This window comes from Candoia aspera, chromosome 9 (genome assembly GCF_035149785.1).
Source record: "Candoia aspera isolate rCanAsp1 chromosome 9, rCanAsp1.hap2, whole genome shotgun sequence".
In the NCBI taxonomy this organism is placed as follows: domain Eukaryota; kingdom Metazoa; phylum Chordata; class Lepidosauria; order Squamata; family Boidae; genus Candoia; species Candoia aspera.
The window spans coordinates 21,253,743-21,271,616 of record NC_086161.1 but is presented as its reverse complement, the minus strand read 5'-3'; positions in this window follow the sequence as shown (position 1 = coordinate 21,271,616).

Genomic DNA, 17,874 nt, shown 5'->3' with positions numbered 1-17,874 from the left:
CCCGGAGCGCGATGCGCGGCGCTCTGCCGCTGGAGAGGGACGCCGGATGGGGAGCGAGTAGCCCCAGCTGGTCTGGGACGCTCGCGGGAGATTCGGCAGCCTTGTCGCGCCCCTCCGTCGTTATCCTCGCGGTCTGCAGGGATGGGTGATCTCCCGTTCTTGTTCATTGCTACCCCGGTGGCTTCGGGTTGTTCGTGCCTGCTTGGCGCTTCTAGCTTCGAAGAAGGGGAAAGAAGGCGTTGGCGCCACCGGGGACCCAAATAGCAGGACAGGGGCGGCTGGCCGAGGGCGCAGGAAGGAGCGTGCTCGGAAAGGTCCGCCTTAGCCCGAAACGGGTCCACCGCGGCCGGGTTCCCTGAGTGCGCCCGCGGGCGCACAGCCTAAGAAGCGGATTTGGGCTCAGCGCTTGCGGGGCCCGGCCGGGCTGCAGTTGGGCAACGGTGTCCCGCTTGCTTCTTTCTCCCCGGGCGGGGAAAATCCCTTTGTCGACGCCCGAGGAGCGGCAACCTCGCCCGGCGTCTATCAGATGAGTTGCGTTGCAAATCCGGCCATTATCCTAAGCAGCAATGTCATGTTCCTGCTTTTTAATTTAGCCTGACACGTGAACCCGGCTAATTGTGGCTTAGCCAAGAGCTGCGGTCCTCTTCAGTTTCGGAGATCATGCGTGGCCCAAAGGTTTCTTTATTTAAAACAAAGAACAAAAACCAACAGCTGCTGCCAGGAGGTGGAATTCAACAGGTCAGCTTGGGGAATTAGCGTTGCTGACGTTACTGGTATTGTTCTTCATTTAATTGACCTCTATTCCTTCTTTAAAGATTAATGTGCTTCAGTGGGTTCATTTAGTGAAAGTATTTTGATGCGTCCATTGCTGCATGTCTTAAGATGATAGTTGTATTCAAATGGTTTACTATGAACTGTGTCCACAAGAGTATTAGGCAGTGAAGTAAATGATCCACCCACCCACTGTATCCTTACTCTATCCCAGCCTTCTGAACACAGCAATGTGCCCTCAAAACTGGCAAAACTCACCAGGAAAACAAATATAAAAATAAACTGAGCACCTGCCTCTCTTGTCTTGGTCTGGAAACTCAACAGGATTAGGCCTGGTGAGGGTTCTGAAAGGAGACCACCAGGGAATTTCCAAATTGTTACCTCTTTTTCCTTGGTGCTGCTAGAGTGCAACCTTGGCTGATCTCAAAAGCAAGCCAGATCAGGGGTAGTTAGTAATTGGGTGAGGGGCACCAGGAAATCCTGTTGGCTAGACTGAAAAGTTGGAAAACAAAAAACATCCAGAATAAACCACTTGTGTATTTTTGTCAGAACAACACAAATGTAGCCATGAAGTCAGTTGGAGTCAAATTAAGGAGAGCCTTTATGAATCTTGGCTTCCCCTCTGACCTGCTAGAGAGCAGCATCTAGCTTGGTGATTCTCAGCCTTGGCAACTTTAAGACATGTGGACTTCAACTTCCAGAACTAACATTTTGATTAATGATTGATTGATTATCTGTCATCAAGTCAGTGTTGACTCTGAGGGACCTCATAGATAGATTTTCTCCAGGAGGATCTGTCTCCAACCAGGTCCTTCAGGTCTCCCAAAGGTGCCCCCATCGCCGCTGTAACGGAGTCCCTCCACCTTGCTGCTGGCCCTCCTCTTCTTCTCTTTCCTTCCACCTTTCCCAGAATTATAGACTTCTCAAGAGAGCTGGGTCTTCGCATAATGTGTTCAAAGTAGCTTAATCTGAGCCTGGTTATTTGTGCCTCAAGGTTGATTTGTTCAAATAGCCATTTGTTTGTTTTCCTTGCTACCCATGGTATTCTCAGGAGTCTTCTCCAACACTTCTCCAAAGTGTCAACCCTCTTTCACTTACATAAGGTGTTGCAGGAAAAACTACTGTATTGTCTGCACAATTCTGATCTTTGCAAATATAGCTACTGACATCACCAGGTATACAGTATACTGTGGACATTATACATTCAACGAATGGGAGAGTTTTTACTTCTAAATCATCCCTTTACCCTTTTATTCCACTGAACCTCTCCTATCTGGCTGGACTTGGGGTGGCAGGGGGAGAGGCCTATCCACATTTTCTTAACCATAGTATACAAATTCACTGGTTGCCTGGATAGGCACATCACACTGAGCCATAAATCAAACCTGCCTTGCTGGATTTGTGCAAAGCAGAGGGCCACTAAGTAGCTGACTCTGTTTAAGTCTAGCATCTTGTGCAAAGCACCCTTTCTTTCCCTAGCTTTCTGTCACGCAGTGTCAGCAAGGTGAGCAAAAAGCTCCAAGCGATTCTTTTTAGGGACTCTTCTCCCCTCTTTGCTTCAATTATTCAGGAGTTTTAGGTTTACATTTTTTTTAAAGAAAAGCCAGTAATGGCAGGAAGAACTATAAGTGCAGGTGCGTAGGACCTTCTGATGCCTTCCATCTCCATTAATGCTTTCTCAGCAGAAGGGGAGATGAAACATTTGATGTTGGGAGGCAGGATGCATCCCTTGGGAACTGTCCTAACATAGAGCGAAGTACCACACTGAGACAGTGAGTTGGTCTCTAGTGTTTATTGAATGCTCTAGTAGATAGAAAATCCTGCCAGACTGGAAGAGCATGGGAAACCCACACAGATAAACCCAAAACTCAAGGTGGGTCTGCTCTGAGTTTCTTTGAAGGAAGGTTCAAAGCCTCTACACTATGCATGTGTTTTCCCCCCTGGATAGGGGCCCCCTGCTCACCCTCCATACTCATGACAGGAACAAAGTCAAGTGAATGTGCCCTACTTATGACATGCTTCATCTAAGATGGCTGGGTTTGCCCATTAAGCTTTACCCTATTGTGGTTGAATGTGTTGTATGAACCTGGAGCAGGGCCCAGACTGATTTGAGGAGCTCAGTTTGTTATGATCCAGTATCTATCCCTGAATCCATGCGGACAGCGCCAACTTCCAGCAGGTTAGGCAGGAACGGCCCAGCAACATCTCGGCTTTCTAGCTTCGTTCTCCCAAGAAAGGCCATTCGTTTGGATTTATGGAAAAGAGATTTGGTAAGCTAGGCTGGTTTTTGTAACCCCTCAATATTAGGCTTTGGGGGTTTGATAGTAAGCCTAAAGCTTTGGTTAAAGAGCCACCTGGGTTGGAGGAGATAAAATGACAGTGTGATGTTCTCAAGCAGGACTTCTTTGTTTAGCATGTTGTGTACATGTGATAAGCATTATCCACGAAGAACCAGGCCATCATGCAACACAATCTTCCCCTATATTCTGTAGCCATGTAGCTGAGAGTTGTGGGAGTTGTAGTCCGATCCCTCTGCCGGATACCAGGTTGGAGAATGTTGGGTAAGGTTTTGCCCCACAAATCAAAGCACTACCCTTTTCCCAAGATGCTGTTTTTCTCCCCCTCTCCTTGGTCCTTGGACTGTCTTGCCTTCAGCCCTCTTTTTCATCTGATTTCATTGCATGTTCTCAATTTACATAATTGAAATGACCTTCTTTTGCTAAGGGAAAATGCTCTTAAGTTGAGATTGACTCTTGGTGACTCCATGTAATTTTCTTGGGTAAAATATGTCATCTTCTTTTAGTGGTCCAATCCAGCCTACAGCCCTGGGATTTCCTTGTGATCTCTCATCCAAATGCTGGCCCAGGCTGACCCTGCTTAGCTCAGGCAAGGTCAACCCAATGCTGCCATCTGCTGAGACATTTCTGCTAAAGCCGTCTTCCTTCGCCTACAACACAAAGGCACTGCAGTCTCTTGGCACCTGGTGCAGCTTCCCCCAGCTAGGTTATTCCCAGCTTCTGCAACATCATTTGAATAATTGATCCTTCAGAAACATTACATCTTGTCATGCTGTACCTCCACCATGTCATGTTCACTGTTTCAATGCACACTGTACATCGTAACGTACACACCAATGATGTGAGCATGAGTGTGCTGCGAACAAGGCTCCTGCCAGCGATTATCCAATTATAATGTTTCCTCTCTCCCTGACTCCTCTGTAATTCAATGCGGAGCTCTGAGAGCCCAGCAGCATATGGTGTATTTATAACACCATTTATGAATGAACAAATGAAGCAATCGGCATGGTGGGTGAAGGCATCAGCAACACCAATGAGATCAGATCCAAAGGTGAACAAACTGATATGAGTAAAAGGGAATTTCCAGTGTTTCCCTTGGGGCACGATGTCTTCAGTCCCCAAATGTGCAACAGTTTGAGCAACTGGGATCCTGCCCTATCATTAGCTTCCTCTGCATTTTCATTCTGATGTTTTTCCAAACTGACTGTTGTCTTGCAAAAGGTAAATTACCTTGGGTTTTTTAAAATTGGTTATTCCCTTTTTCTTTTAATAGAAGCAGCCATAGGCCAGAGAGAATTCTTAAACATAGGGAAGAACGAGTCAAATCTGAATGACTTGTGCTGAAGGGAGCTCGCTGTCTCCCTAATTTTTGTGTCTGTCAGTGTGTGTTGCTGAAGGGACTACAGTAAATATATTTTACTTGGTCTTTCAAAAAGACTTTTATCAAGCCCATCAGAAAGACGCCTGATAATCTTAGCAACCATGGGAAGTGGAAGAAATCCTGTTACAAATCAGTAACTTCTTTCTGGCCACATTCTCACAACCTAAGTGCATCATCAAGGTGGTTAGAGGGTTGTGGGAACATCATAGGCCAAAACAGGCTTTCCCATGCACAGGGCTAAACTATTTCCATCAATTAACAGCGTTGTATATGACCCAGTCAGTTGCCCCATTTTATCTATCTAGTTGTGGTTAAGGTGCTGGGCTAGAAACCAGGAGATTGAGAGTTCTAGTCCCGCCTCAGGCATGAAAGCCGGCTGGGTGACCTTGGGCCAGTCACTCTCTCTCAACCCAAGCAACCTCACAGGGCTGTTGTGGGGAAAAGAGGCAGGAGTATTAGGTAAGTTTGCCATCTTGAATTGATCAAATATGTACAGCAGGTCCCCAGTTTAAGAATGAGTTCCATTCCTAAGTCTATCCTTAAGTCGAATTTGTATGTGAGTCAGAACAGTTATTTAGCATCAGTTAGTCAAATGTTTGTCATAGTATATAGTATATATTTTACCTTTCTATACATCTAAAACACTTGCAAATAAACTAAAACATCTTAAACATAATAATAGATGAAGTAGTATTGGGTATTTAACCCAAAACATTGTACTTAACTCAAATTTTTAATATAATAGTCTTCATGGCAGTCAGTTCTTAACTAGGAGTCGTCCTTAAACTGGGACGTTCTTAAACTGGGGACTGGCTGTATTTTTTATAAAAAGGCGGAATAAAAATCTAGTTGTCATCATCGTCATCATCAGTCCTCCAAGAAAAAGGTCTGGAGAGAAAAAGCAGCTAAAACAGCAACACTCTCAAGTACTGATTTTCTGGAGTTGCCAAACTACGCATATGGCTGCCCACCAGGCCAATGGGCAGGGAGCTGGTGATGCCATGAAAACTTGCCAATAAATCCTGGAGCGAAGGCTCACAGGATATTTTCTGGAGAAGGTAAGTGGGGTCTCAGTATTCCCCAGATGGTTATTTTTGACCCAGTCAAGCGTGAGGTCTGCTGGCCAAACCACCATAAGGATATTTGACTGGCCTAAGTTTAGCGGAGGACCTTAGAAGAAGAAGCAGAGCAAATAAATGGACCATTCCTGCAGTGGAGGAAAGAGAAGGGTGGGGTGGGGTTGCTCAAGCATCTGTATTGGACACGAGCTTTTAAATTTTAAATGGTCTGAGGTTAGAGGTCAGCAGTGACGTGGCTGGGTTTCCAGATGATATGGTATTATGTAGGGTGGTCATAATGAAAAGGAACAGCAAAGGATTTCTGTGGCTGGGCAAAGGAATATGAGAGATGCAGTTCAGGGTAAACAAGGGCACAGTGAATCTGAACTTGCCACTGAGATGGTCTTCATACAACACTAAGCTGTGGACAAGTGCCCAATTGTTTATTAAGTTAATCCACTTGCCTGGGTTAATCCAACACCTTAGCCATAAAGTCAATCCACCAGCTGCATTCACAGAATACCAAGCCCACAAACCAGCTGACTGCATTTTAACCTAGGGTGTCGTAGAAATCCAGCCATAGTCTGAATGTAGGCACCCTAAACTATGGTTTGGGTACTAAAGTTTCTGCACCATCTAAGAGCCACTGCCTTCTTCCAAAGATTTAAAGTGGCAGAGGGAACTAGACGTTTATTTTGGCTGCAGATCCTGCAGGTAGCAAGGACCATGGTAACAGATCTCTTGGCTGGGACAAATATTCACACCCTCTTCCCCAAAGACCTGGAAGAAGTAGATTTAACAATAATAGAGTTGGCAGAAAAGGCATAGGCAGAAGCTTCAGGAGTATTTTATTTCATTTCAGTGCCACTTAGTTGCACAGCTTTTGGTTTGTACCTTCCCACCTGTTTTTTTTTGTTTTGTTTGCAGCTTACTGGTAGTCCTCGCTTAATGACCACAGTTGGGACCAGAAATTCAGTTGCTAAACAAAGTGGTCATTAAGTGAATCCAACCCAATTTTACAACTTTTTTTCTGGCAGTCGTTATGTGAATCATCGTGGGCATTAAGCAAGCTATGTGGGGCATTAAGTGAATCAGGTGGTTCCCCACTGATTTGCTTGTCAGAAGCCAGCCGGGAAGGTCAAAAATGGCAATCACATGACCATGGGGTGCTGTGATGGTCATAAATGTGAACTGGTTGACAAGCGCCCAAATTGTGATCGCGTTACTGTGGGGACGCTGTGATGGTCATAAGTGTGAGGAATGGTCGTAAGTTGTTTTTTCAGCACCATCATAAGTCCGAACCATCACTAAACGAATGATTGTTAAGCGAGGACTACCTGTAATGATAGCCTGCTCTTACACATAGGACCTAGATCTCCTAAAAGTTCCCTGGTTCTCCAAGTTGTTGTGTTTCTTGACAGAAAACCCCTTGATTAATTGTTCCTTCAGGATTGCGTTGGTGCTACCTGCAACCCTGCACCATGCATTCCCAAACTGTTGGGCCCTGGTCACCCTGCTAAAAAAAAAATGGTGGGAAGGGGATGGAACCCTTTGTTTAAAAGCTTAGTCCTAGAAAAGCAGATTTCTGGTTTGGTTCACTCAGATTTGAGCTGGTGCAGCTTAGCTTCCTGGCTAGGGTGAAACTCACTTGGAACTGCAGCCGCACCCGGGCATCTGGAAAGTAGGATAGAGGGTGTGGGAGGGCGGCCATCCCAGGTAGGCATCTGGAAGGCTTCTGCGTGAAGTGTGTTACACCTGCTCTGTGACATGACAAAAATAAATTCAGTTACTGTTTTGCATCTGATTTTCTTCAGCAGGCAGGCCAATATTTTATTCTCGGTTCCGGTTGATGTTGTAATAATCATTGTCATCATAGACAGGGCTTCCTTAGTGGCAGCACCCTAATTGTGAAATTCTCTCCCAAGGGAGGGGCAGCTGGCTCCCATCCAGCCTCACTGAACATGGCAACTGAAGACATGCCAGTGTATACAAGCACTTAGAAAAAGCAGTTGCTCCAGGAACATGCTGCCTTTTAGATTCCATTTTTTTTAATAATGAAATTTATTTAAATATTGATACTTTAGAAGTGTTGGTTTTATTTCATATTGACAATTGTTTGTCCTCTTTTGTTCACTGCTCTTGGGGAGAAAGAGCAGTGTAATAAAATAAATGCAATTAATATTAAATGTTTTTACCCACTTTTATAGTTCCCAGTTGAAATCTGCCCACACCTGATGCCCACTACACATTTTATTTTAAAATTGGATAATGTCTTCTAAAAGATCCTTCCCTCCACCGACATCTTTGTTTGAATAGGTCCACCACTGGATGTTTCTCTTTTATTACTACACAGAACAGTGAGATGATAGATGTGTTTTTTGTTTTGTTAACCAGGTAAAAATGAAAAGAATTCGGCAACTTAACCTTTCTAGCCCAAGTCACAGGAAGAATGATAAAGTTGTCGCCTGTTTTCTTTCCTTCCTTCCTTCCTTCCTTCCTTCCTTCCTTCCTTCCTTCCTTCCTTCCTTCCTTCCTTCCTTCCTTCCCCCTTCCCTTCCTCTCTGTTTCCTCCCTTCCCTTCCCATCCCTTCCCTCTCCTCTTTGTTTCCTCCCTCCCTCCCTCCCTCCCTCCCTGGATAAGAAAGGTGGCAAATGACCACTGAGGGGCCGTGGTTAACACTGTCTGGACAGAACACCAAACCATCAAGCAAAGGAGAGGAGTGAAATCCAGAAAGAGATTTCTTAAGCCAGCATCATTTCCAGCCCACTGACTGTAAACTGGTGATCTCTGATTTAGCCCAGCAGGTTGAACAATCCCAGTTTGCATGATTGAAGACTTTAGGATGTCATGCAAAGCCAAAAAATGGGGGTTCCTCTGATCTCATGAATGTATGGATCTGAAATTCTTATCAGGCAGACAGCATTAAACTCACATCATCCTAAGCTCTCCTTAATGTCCAGGATAAGCAGTACGGTGTTACAAGGAAGACCAAAGGGAAGACTTTGTCTCATAATGTAGTATAAATACAAATGGGTTCAATCCACAGCTGGAATGAGGAGACATTCAAGAGGTGGTAGAATGGCAAAAAATGATAAGGTAAAAAAAAAAAGATTGTATCTTAGCTGGCCCAGACAGTTATTGATCTCTGGAAATCCCTTCTCAGTAATGGAGGAACTGAGGACATTTAGTGCATGCTGGGCACTCTGAGACCTCTTTGGATCAGATCCCATCTAGGCTTGGCTAACCACCAAAGTATTTTAGGATTTAAGTAGCAGTGACGTGGATGGGTTGCAGCCATTATTTGCATAGGGGTGATCTCTGTTAGGTGAGATAGATTAGAGCAGTGTTTCTCAACCTTGGCAACTTGAAGATGTGTGGACTTCGGCTCCCAGAATTCAGAATTTATTATGGCCTTTAGGCCAGAGAACCCTACAATAAAAACACATAAACCTATAATTATTAATAAAACTAAAAAGTAGACATACAATACAATAAAATTATATAAAGTAGCAATAATACAGATAACAGTGGCAATCACCATTTGTACTAATCTTTAGCCATAGGTAGGACAGATGGCACAAATGGGGGGCACACAAACAACCTGGAAAGAGATGTTGGGATGCTGGTCAGATAGAAGAAGTGACAGAGAAGCCTTGTGCTCTCTCACAGGGTAGTTCTTTAAAATAAAAGCAAATATATGAGTGTATCTACAAATGTATGCCCAGCCAAAGGTAAGATGTGGATGATGCTTTTCAAAAGCAGTCACAGCTTTTTCTAAGATGAATGAAGTCATCATGATGGGGACTTGGAACAAATTAATCCCACCAAGCATGGTCCTGGGAAGTTCCGATTCTATCAATCCATATACTACTAAAACCTTGTGTCTGTCTGATATTTGTAACCTTCAACTAGGCGAAATGGTGTATTGTAGGCCAACAATTTTTGAACCAAGGTACCTCAAATGGGCTAACTTACAGAATGTGTCCAAAATTTGGGACCCATGATATCCATGGAATTGAAATTTGGCAAATTTTATCAAACATGACATAAAAATAAACATTTTTTTTATCGTATGGCATAGCCATTTGGTGTTCATGCTGCTTTTTTTCTTGCTGGGAAACCCTTGTGAGGTCCAGCAGCCAGATGTGTAGACTATTTAGCTGTGACAAGTCACGTTGCCCGGGGTCCACCATGAGGAGGTTAGTCTCCATTATAAACAGTTTATGACAAAATGCAAAATGTCATAAAACATTTCCTGTAGTCAACTCCTGATGTTTGACTGTGCTATACAGTTCAACACTGGCTACTTTCAAGGCAGGTACATCTCTGAATATCTCCCTGAATTTTTAAGAACTTTTCCAGTACATTAGAAGCTCTGCTATCGTTGAAGGCATTGAGGAATCTGGTAAGGAAATATCTCTGAAATGACCCAACAGGTCAGAGGTTGTCTAGTTTACCCTACTGACAACTTCTCAAGGTTTGGCAATCTTTGACACAATCTGAACCAACAACGAAGACTTCATGGAGGAAATGGAAATACCAGGAACACTGAGGGAAAGCATGTGGATCCTGGAGTTAAGGCTAACTAAAGCTAGGTATAGGTGTATCTTGAACTTTTAAAAAAGCAGATTTCAGTGAATTCAGACCAATGTAAGAAAGAAGGGAAAAGATGCTCAGCGTGGGTGAGAGTTCCTAAAAGCCAACTGCAAAAATTTCCAGTGAGAAGAAAATAGTAGAAGCTTTAAATTAATGAAATGTAAGCAAGGTGAGTGCAAAGTTATTAAGTTTTGAAAAAAAAAATGCTTTAATTGGGGTTCCTGCATGTGCAGGAGGTAGGGCTCCGTTGCTTGAATGGCTCTTTCCAATTTAATGATTCTAGGGAGAAATATAATAGAATCATCACCTTCATGAGTTTCCATGCTTCCTGTTGGGGTTTGCAGCTTAGAGACAGCTGTCCTTTTCTAGTTGGGCAAGAAAGAACTTGTCCTGTCTATATGATGTCTCACCTGGTGAATCATCTTAGGAAAGCAATAAATACCTTGCTTTAATATAGTCCATTTCATCTCTTGACCAACATTTTCCTTTAAGCTGCACAGTGTTAATGGCAGGAGTTTGCTGTTCCATGTCTGAAGTGCAGCCAATTTCTTGGAGCAATATTGTGATTTTTTTAACAACAGAAAAGGACTTAACATGCTCTTTAAAAAGCAGAGCTAGCTGTTGAGGCTGTTTCCACCACTGCATGGTGGAAGGAAGTGTGAACAGTAGCATCAAAGCCAAAGCAAGTTTAATCAAATGAGGGCTTTGATTAATAATTTTGCATTATTTGTCAGTGAATTTCAAGGCTGGGGTTGTAAAAGGTAAAGAATCATCCAGGTTCCCCTTAACTTCATGAAGCTGTCCATCTCATATTCCTGATAACAATACAGAAGTTTATTGCCCTGCTGTTTTCTGAATTTTTTTTTCTTCTCAACTCCCCAATTTAGCTTACAGTTCAGGATTTCTTCTTGGTCCTCCATTATTAAACAAATCCAACCCTGTTTAGCTTTTCAATATCGATCAAGATCATCGTTTTTTAAAAACCAGTTTTGGCTGCTGGGGGTGCAATGCTGCAGCTGAGATCTTTGGAAGAGTTGGGAACAAAGTTTCTTTCCTCCCTTCTTATCCAATGTTTTCAATTTTGAAAAATTAAGCCAATTTTAATGTGCCTATTTTACTTCCTTGTTTTGGTTTAATTGGCGAAAGATTGCAAAATGTTGTACTTCCACAGTTTGCAGTCAAACTTCAGCTACACAATCTGGGAGGTTCTGAATATGAAAATAATACTGGAGGCTAGGGTTCACTTCTGATATGCCCAGAAGGCTGGGGAATGCTGGGAGTTCTGGGAGCTTGGAATTCTGAGAGTGATAAAGGTAAAGGTAAAGTCCAGTCGAATCCGACTCTAGGGGGCAGTGCTCATCTCCGTTTCTAAGCCTTGGAGCCGGCGTTGTCATAGACACTTCCGGGTCATGTGGCCAGCATGACGACTCGGAACGCCGTTACCTTCCCGCCAAAGCGGTACCTATTGATCTACTCACATTTGCATGTTTTCCAACTGCTAGGTGAGCAGGAGCTGGGACGAGCAACGGGAGCTCACCCCGCCGCGCGGATTCGAACCGCTGACCTTCCGATCGACAGCTCAGCGGTTTAACCTGCAGCGCCACCGCGTCCCTTCTGGGAGTGATAGTTCCAAGCATATCTGGAAGAAACAGGTGGAGGGAAGCTGCTGTCAACTGTACACTTCTATCATCCTGAAATTTAAAAAAAAAATCATGCTGGCATTTTCATTTGTTTGTATTTTTATACTTGCTGAGTTGGTGATTGTTGCTACCATATGTCTCCAATGTTTGATTTAATGCCATTGTTATAATTATTATTCCCATTATGTTACAATGTCCTTGACCGATTGTCGATGGATGCAAATGGTTAAGAATAGAATTGGATTCCTCTGGTTTTTAGTTTCAATGACTTTCTCATTTGATAAATACCATTCCTTCCATATTCTAAGCATTATTCATCTTGCAGTGAGTTTAGTATTCAGTTTTTACAACTATATTTAGTGCGGACCCCGTTTTAACTCAGTAATTGCAGTGGAAGTGGAACAATTAAAACCAATTGGATTTGATTTCCTGATTTCCTTCCAGCATTAAATGGGCACTGGAAATTAATGTCGTGGTGTTCTTAAATGCTACAATAATTTAACATCCTTACTGGAACTACAGAACGACAATAAAAATACTTCTGGGGTTGCAAGTAGATGGGGGTGGGGGTGGGGAAGGGACATGAACAGAAACAGCACAAAAAGCTAAGAAAAACGACTGGCACCAAAATGTAATGTAACTGAAGATGGAAAGAGAGACAGGCAGAGTTTTGGTGCAGAGATTCAGTAGCGTCCCAAGCCAGCTTGTACAGAGATGGGAATTGAAATAAAAGTGGAAGCAGGGGTGTCCATGGGGGTTGTGCATGTCAAAAAAGTTATTTTGTTTTGTCTTTTTAATATGTCCAAACAATAATAAGAAACAATACAGTGGAGATCTTAGTATTAAGTATGAAGCTTAAGATAGAACACTTTAGCATATAAAAAATAGTGTGATGTATTTTGCAGTTGTTTATTAATGCCACGGGAGCCAGTTTGGGGTAGTGATGAAGGCATCAGGCTAGAAACCGGGAGACCCTGAGTTCTAGTCCTGCCTTAGGCGCAGAGCCAGCTGGGTGACCTTGTGCCAGTCACTCTCTCCCAGCCCTAGGAAGGAGGCAATGGCAAACCACTTTTAAGAAACCTTGCCAAGAAAACTTCAGGGACTTGTCCAGGCTGTCACTGAGAATCAGCCACAATTGAACAGATTAAAAAAAAAAAATTAATGCCACGTTTGGCTTTGGATGCAAAATCTGAACAGTTTTATGCTTATTAACATTGACGTTTTAAAAACCATAGATAACATTGCTATAAGCTTCTTTTCATTTATCTTTAATGACGTTTTAAGTTATCTAAACATTAGAGTGTTAATAATCTCTAGTCAATGTTCTATCAATACCACTGTACTCAAATAATGTAATATGCCTACGTTTTATAGTAATATAATGCAACAAATTAAAAAAGGAAAAAGAAAAGGAGAAAAAGTCAAGATGGCAGCTGCAATTCTGGGAATGAAGCCCCACTCCTTTTTTACATGCATCAAAGGAATGGGGCTTTGATCCCATCATGACCACCATCTTGCCTTTTTTGACCTATTCTGCCCTGGTATTTATGCTATTCTCCTGATAAAGAATTCTTGGGAAGACTGAACACACTTAGGTGCACCACAAGTTGGCTGGTTTTAGTAAAATGTTTAGTGGTGCTCAGTAAGAGGAAGCCATCAGAGTTGACAATTACATCTTATGGTGTGAATTAGGTGTGAGCAGATTTTGAGAGGCAACTAGAGAGGTCGATGATTAATATTAATACTATTTATTTTGTTGCGCTGCTATTCCTCCCAAAGGGCCTACAGCAGTGCACAAAAGAATAAAAACAATCTTGACTAGCTGAAAGGATAAGACCTGGTCTATAGCTTTACTTGAAAAAGGAGCTGATAAAATCAATCCTACGACAAGGCAAAGCAGTGAACCCTCGTTGTACAAGGAATGAGGGAATTTAATCGTTTGTATGAGAGATAAGCCTCCTAGAAACAGTTGCATCAAACATGACGGGCATGTTAAAACATACCAAGACTATGTAAATGTTCAAAAATTCAGATCCAATTAAAAGAACAATAGGGTGAAAACAATAACTGTGTGATGCAAATACGGAAAAGAGGAGGTTTGATCACACCAGTGTGGCTGCCATCTTGATTTTTTTGATCCCTCTCCCCACAGACATCCTGTTGAAAGGCAGCCCTTGGTAAAGGTTGGAAGAACTGAACCAGCCCCTCCCCACAGAGAGGCATCCTTAAATCTGAATTACTTGAGTTATTATTTTTTTAATCCAAGAATCTGGCTAGAGTTTCTTTCTGTCCCCAGAGCTATTACTGAAGTGATGCAAATCCTGTTTTCAGTATGGTTGCATCAGGGCAACAAGGGCTGGATGACCCCAAGGGGGAAATGTCATAGTTTCATGGGTGTCTGACACAATGGCAAGGGAGGGGTCATGGTATCTTGATCTCATTAGGCTTTAATGTAAATTGTATCATCTACACCATATGCTTGAGGTTATCCTGGCTGTATGTCACCATCATGGCTTCTACTGGTTGCCTATGTGCGGTTTGCTTAGTTTGAGCTTAGCACATTGGGTGAATTCAAGTGAGTGTCATGTTCCAAGCGCTGGTTAGACAAACATGCCTTAGTCTGATGCGTGAACCCAATCACAGCAATAGTCCAACGTCCTGAAATCTGAGAACAAAACTCATTATGATGAATACAATCATTAACCAAAGTTGCTGCTGCTAATTCCATTTAAAGATTAGTTCTAGTACTGAACTTACAGGGATTCAGGTGAGAATACAGCTGTCTTATGCTGTGTTGCAGCAAAAACAACAATGGGCTTTGCGATTTCTTAAAAGAAACTCATGTGACCTTGGCTATATTAAATGTTTCTTCCATTGCAGGGATATATACAAACTGGGGAAAGAGAGAACCAGAGGCAGTTACTTAGAAAGAAAGAAACTTAAATGAACAGAATGAAACGTAACATACTAAGCAGTAGTGTGCTTAACCAAGGTTAATTGAATAAATCACAATTGGCTGGGTTCACTGAGCTCCGTAAGCCATGGTTTAGAAACTACCCAGGATGAGTTAACACAACTCCCTAAACCAGCCTTTCTCAACTTTTTGACCCTGGAGGAACCCCTGAAATATTTTTCAGGCCTCGAGGAACTCCTGCACATTCAGGCTCAAATAGAGGCCAGAAGTCACAAAATTATTATATTTGTTTCATGGGTAGGCCTGGATATATGCATTAGTGTTCTTAAACTGAAAATAAAGAATGAAACTTACCTCTTTAATGTGGAGTTGCCCGAATTTGAAATAATTTTTTAAATAAATTGTGATTTCCCAGTGAACCCCTAGTGAACTGGTGCAGAACCTGAGGGTGCCATGGAACCCTGGTTGGAAAACCCTGCCCTAAACATAAACGATCACTATTGGGGGAGGGGGTCAATGTGTTCTGTGAATCCAATCAGACACCATTCAGTTTGATATGTTTGAATGCAACTCTTCCCAATGGAGAAACCCAGGGTCATTCTGCCCAAAGGGCAGATCTAGAGGCTGTTGGCTGGAGCAAAACTGTTCCTGAATAGAGGCAAGATGGCTCTGTTCTTTACTAGAATGCTGAATGGTAAGGTCCAGATGATGGTTAAACCAGGGGTGTTATCTAAATTAAACAAAGCCAATCTGGGCAGATGAGGGATGGGGTAAAGCTGATGGGACTAATGCATCCAGAGATGGCTTCCTGAAGAGGGAAGGGCCACTGTTCCCCCACTTTGCTCTCTGGGTACTGGATGTGGCACCTCTGCTGGTAGGTGGTCCTTGGTGGTTCTGGGCTGGCATTGCCAGGAATGGTTGAGGCTAGGCTGTGCAGAATGACTTTACACTGGAAAGGGGTATGTGTTGAGTAGAGTACGACTCTTTAGCAAGTGATGTATGAATGTGAAGAGGAATGTTGGTTATATGTTAATTTGAAGGATGTGTGTGAGAATGAGAATAGGCCTGAATTATGGAATGTTGTGCATGAGTGTTGTGCATAAATGTGAAGTGGAAAGTTGGTTGCTGAATGTAATAGGAGTATATATGTTGGAAGTAAAGTGTGTGTGAGAATAAATGGAATAATCAGCAAAGGGTTCAACACTGAACAGACAGCTGGACGAGGATGGGTGATGTTCCCTTGGTTATTTACGTATTAATGGAATGATTGTGGTGATAACCAAGGTGGGGTCTGTGAGCGTCTGTGTGCTTTTCAATGCAAATGATGCCACATTGTTGGTTGAGAACCTGAATTATTTGCAGGAAATGTTAGGTGGTATGTTGCAACAAGAAGAATGGATCTGGACATTTTAAAAAAAAGGTGGTATGTTTAACAGTTAATTGATTTGGTGCATCAACAGAAAGCAAGGATGGTCTGCAAAGACAGAAAGGTGAGGAGCGAGATAAGGAATGAAGGCGTTGGGGCAAACCAGTTTCGGCTGTTTCTTTTCCCCCCCTTACCTCATGCTTTTAAGTCCTTTGGCTTGGTCTTTACTTCTTTTCTGAGCTCTGCATAAGGTTGCTTATCCTCAAAGGGAATACCATGATGGGTGGCATGCATATATACTGCAATGATATTCTAAAACACTCTCAGACTCATGAGCAGGAATTCAAAGATATCTGATTTATTAAAGAACAGTATGCAGGATCACAGAGAAAGCTGAGAACGATGAAAGCGCACCAAATGCAAACTAAAAACCCTCGGTGCAAACGAGATCCCTCCCCCCGTAGAATCTTCCCAGGCTCACAATCCCAGGTGCTCCTAACGGTTTCTGCTGGTCCGCGGGAAAAGTCCTTGAGCAGAGCACATAACCCAAACACATTCCATTGAAATGAACATAGATACAGAGCTTGGCACAAGGTTTCACAGCAGCTCCCTCCCAACAGAAATGCGCATCAGCGCCATGGCATGTGAAATGTTATGATGTATACTGTACACTGAAACAGTGAACATGACATATACATGAAGTGAGCTGTTTTCTGTGAGAATTTATGCAGCTTATTCCCCCCAAATATCGTAGGATTAAAGTTAGAAAGTCCAGGTGAACTTGATTCCAGGTGACTTCATGGCCAAGTCTCTCATCCAAAGACCAGCAATGTCTCACCCTGTTGTCAAGCCATCTTGCGTTCACAGTGCTCCAGATCAGTGTTTCTCAACCTTGGAAACTTTGAGATGCTGGCTGGGGAATTCCCCACATCTTAAAGTTGCTAAGGTTGAGAAACACTGCTCCATATGGTTATGCCGTTGTGACAGACACAGGATACACATTCCCTCATTTCAGTCAGATTCCACATTTTTATGGGAGAGAGATATTCTGAAAATCAGTGTTAGAATGTCAAGGTTTCTTTTCGGTACAATGCTAATTAAGCCTCACTGTTTCTTGTGCTCATTTCTTTGTACAAGTATGGAATTCAGTGTAACCTTGCCTTTTTATGTCTGCTCAGGCTATCCTCCACAAAATTTACTGTTCTCTTTATCAGATCCAGGCTCATTGATGGTAACAGGGCAATGCCATCCTGTGGCCTGCCTGGAACTCTACATGTACTTTTGTAAAGTTCCTCTTAAAGAAAAGCATTGTTGGTCTTTTCTTTTTAAAATAAAATTTATTTTCGTTTGTCTCTTGTGAGATTGGTCCAGCTCTCCAAAAGGGGAAGGCATGAAACCTGTCATGCGCTGCCTACCTCCGAGTAACACACAGACACTGGTTCCGTTGAAGCAGGCTCTGGTTTATTCGTAGTGTAGATACAGTGGTAGAAAAAAGCTGAGAGTGACAGGAGCGCGCCGGTGCGGGGTTTAAATACCCCGCGCCGGTCAGCGCCCCCTCACTCGCGGTTACGTCACCCCCCCTCTGTCCAACATGCTGTCTTGCCGGTAGGTGAGGGGTTGCGAGGCCCCGCTGGCGCTCCGGGATCGCCCATCATCGGTTTCCCTATTCCTCCGGTGATTGCTGTCAGCTGGGCGATCTCCGTTGCGCTAGCGCTAACAGCTTGGGTGTGCCTCGCGATCCGCTTAGCCATTGTATCTTGTTCTTTAGTCTTTGTAAGTTGATGGCTACTTATCTTGAGCCCCTTCCCGTTTCCTTGTTATTGTCATGTGTGCCATTGCGCTGATGTCTT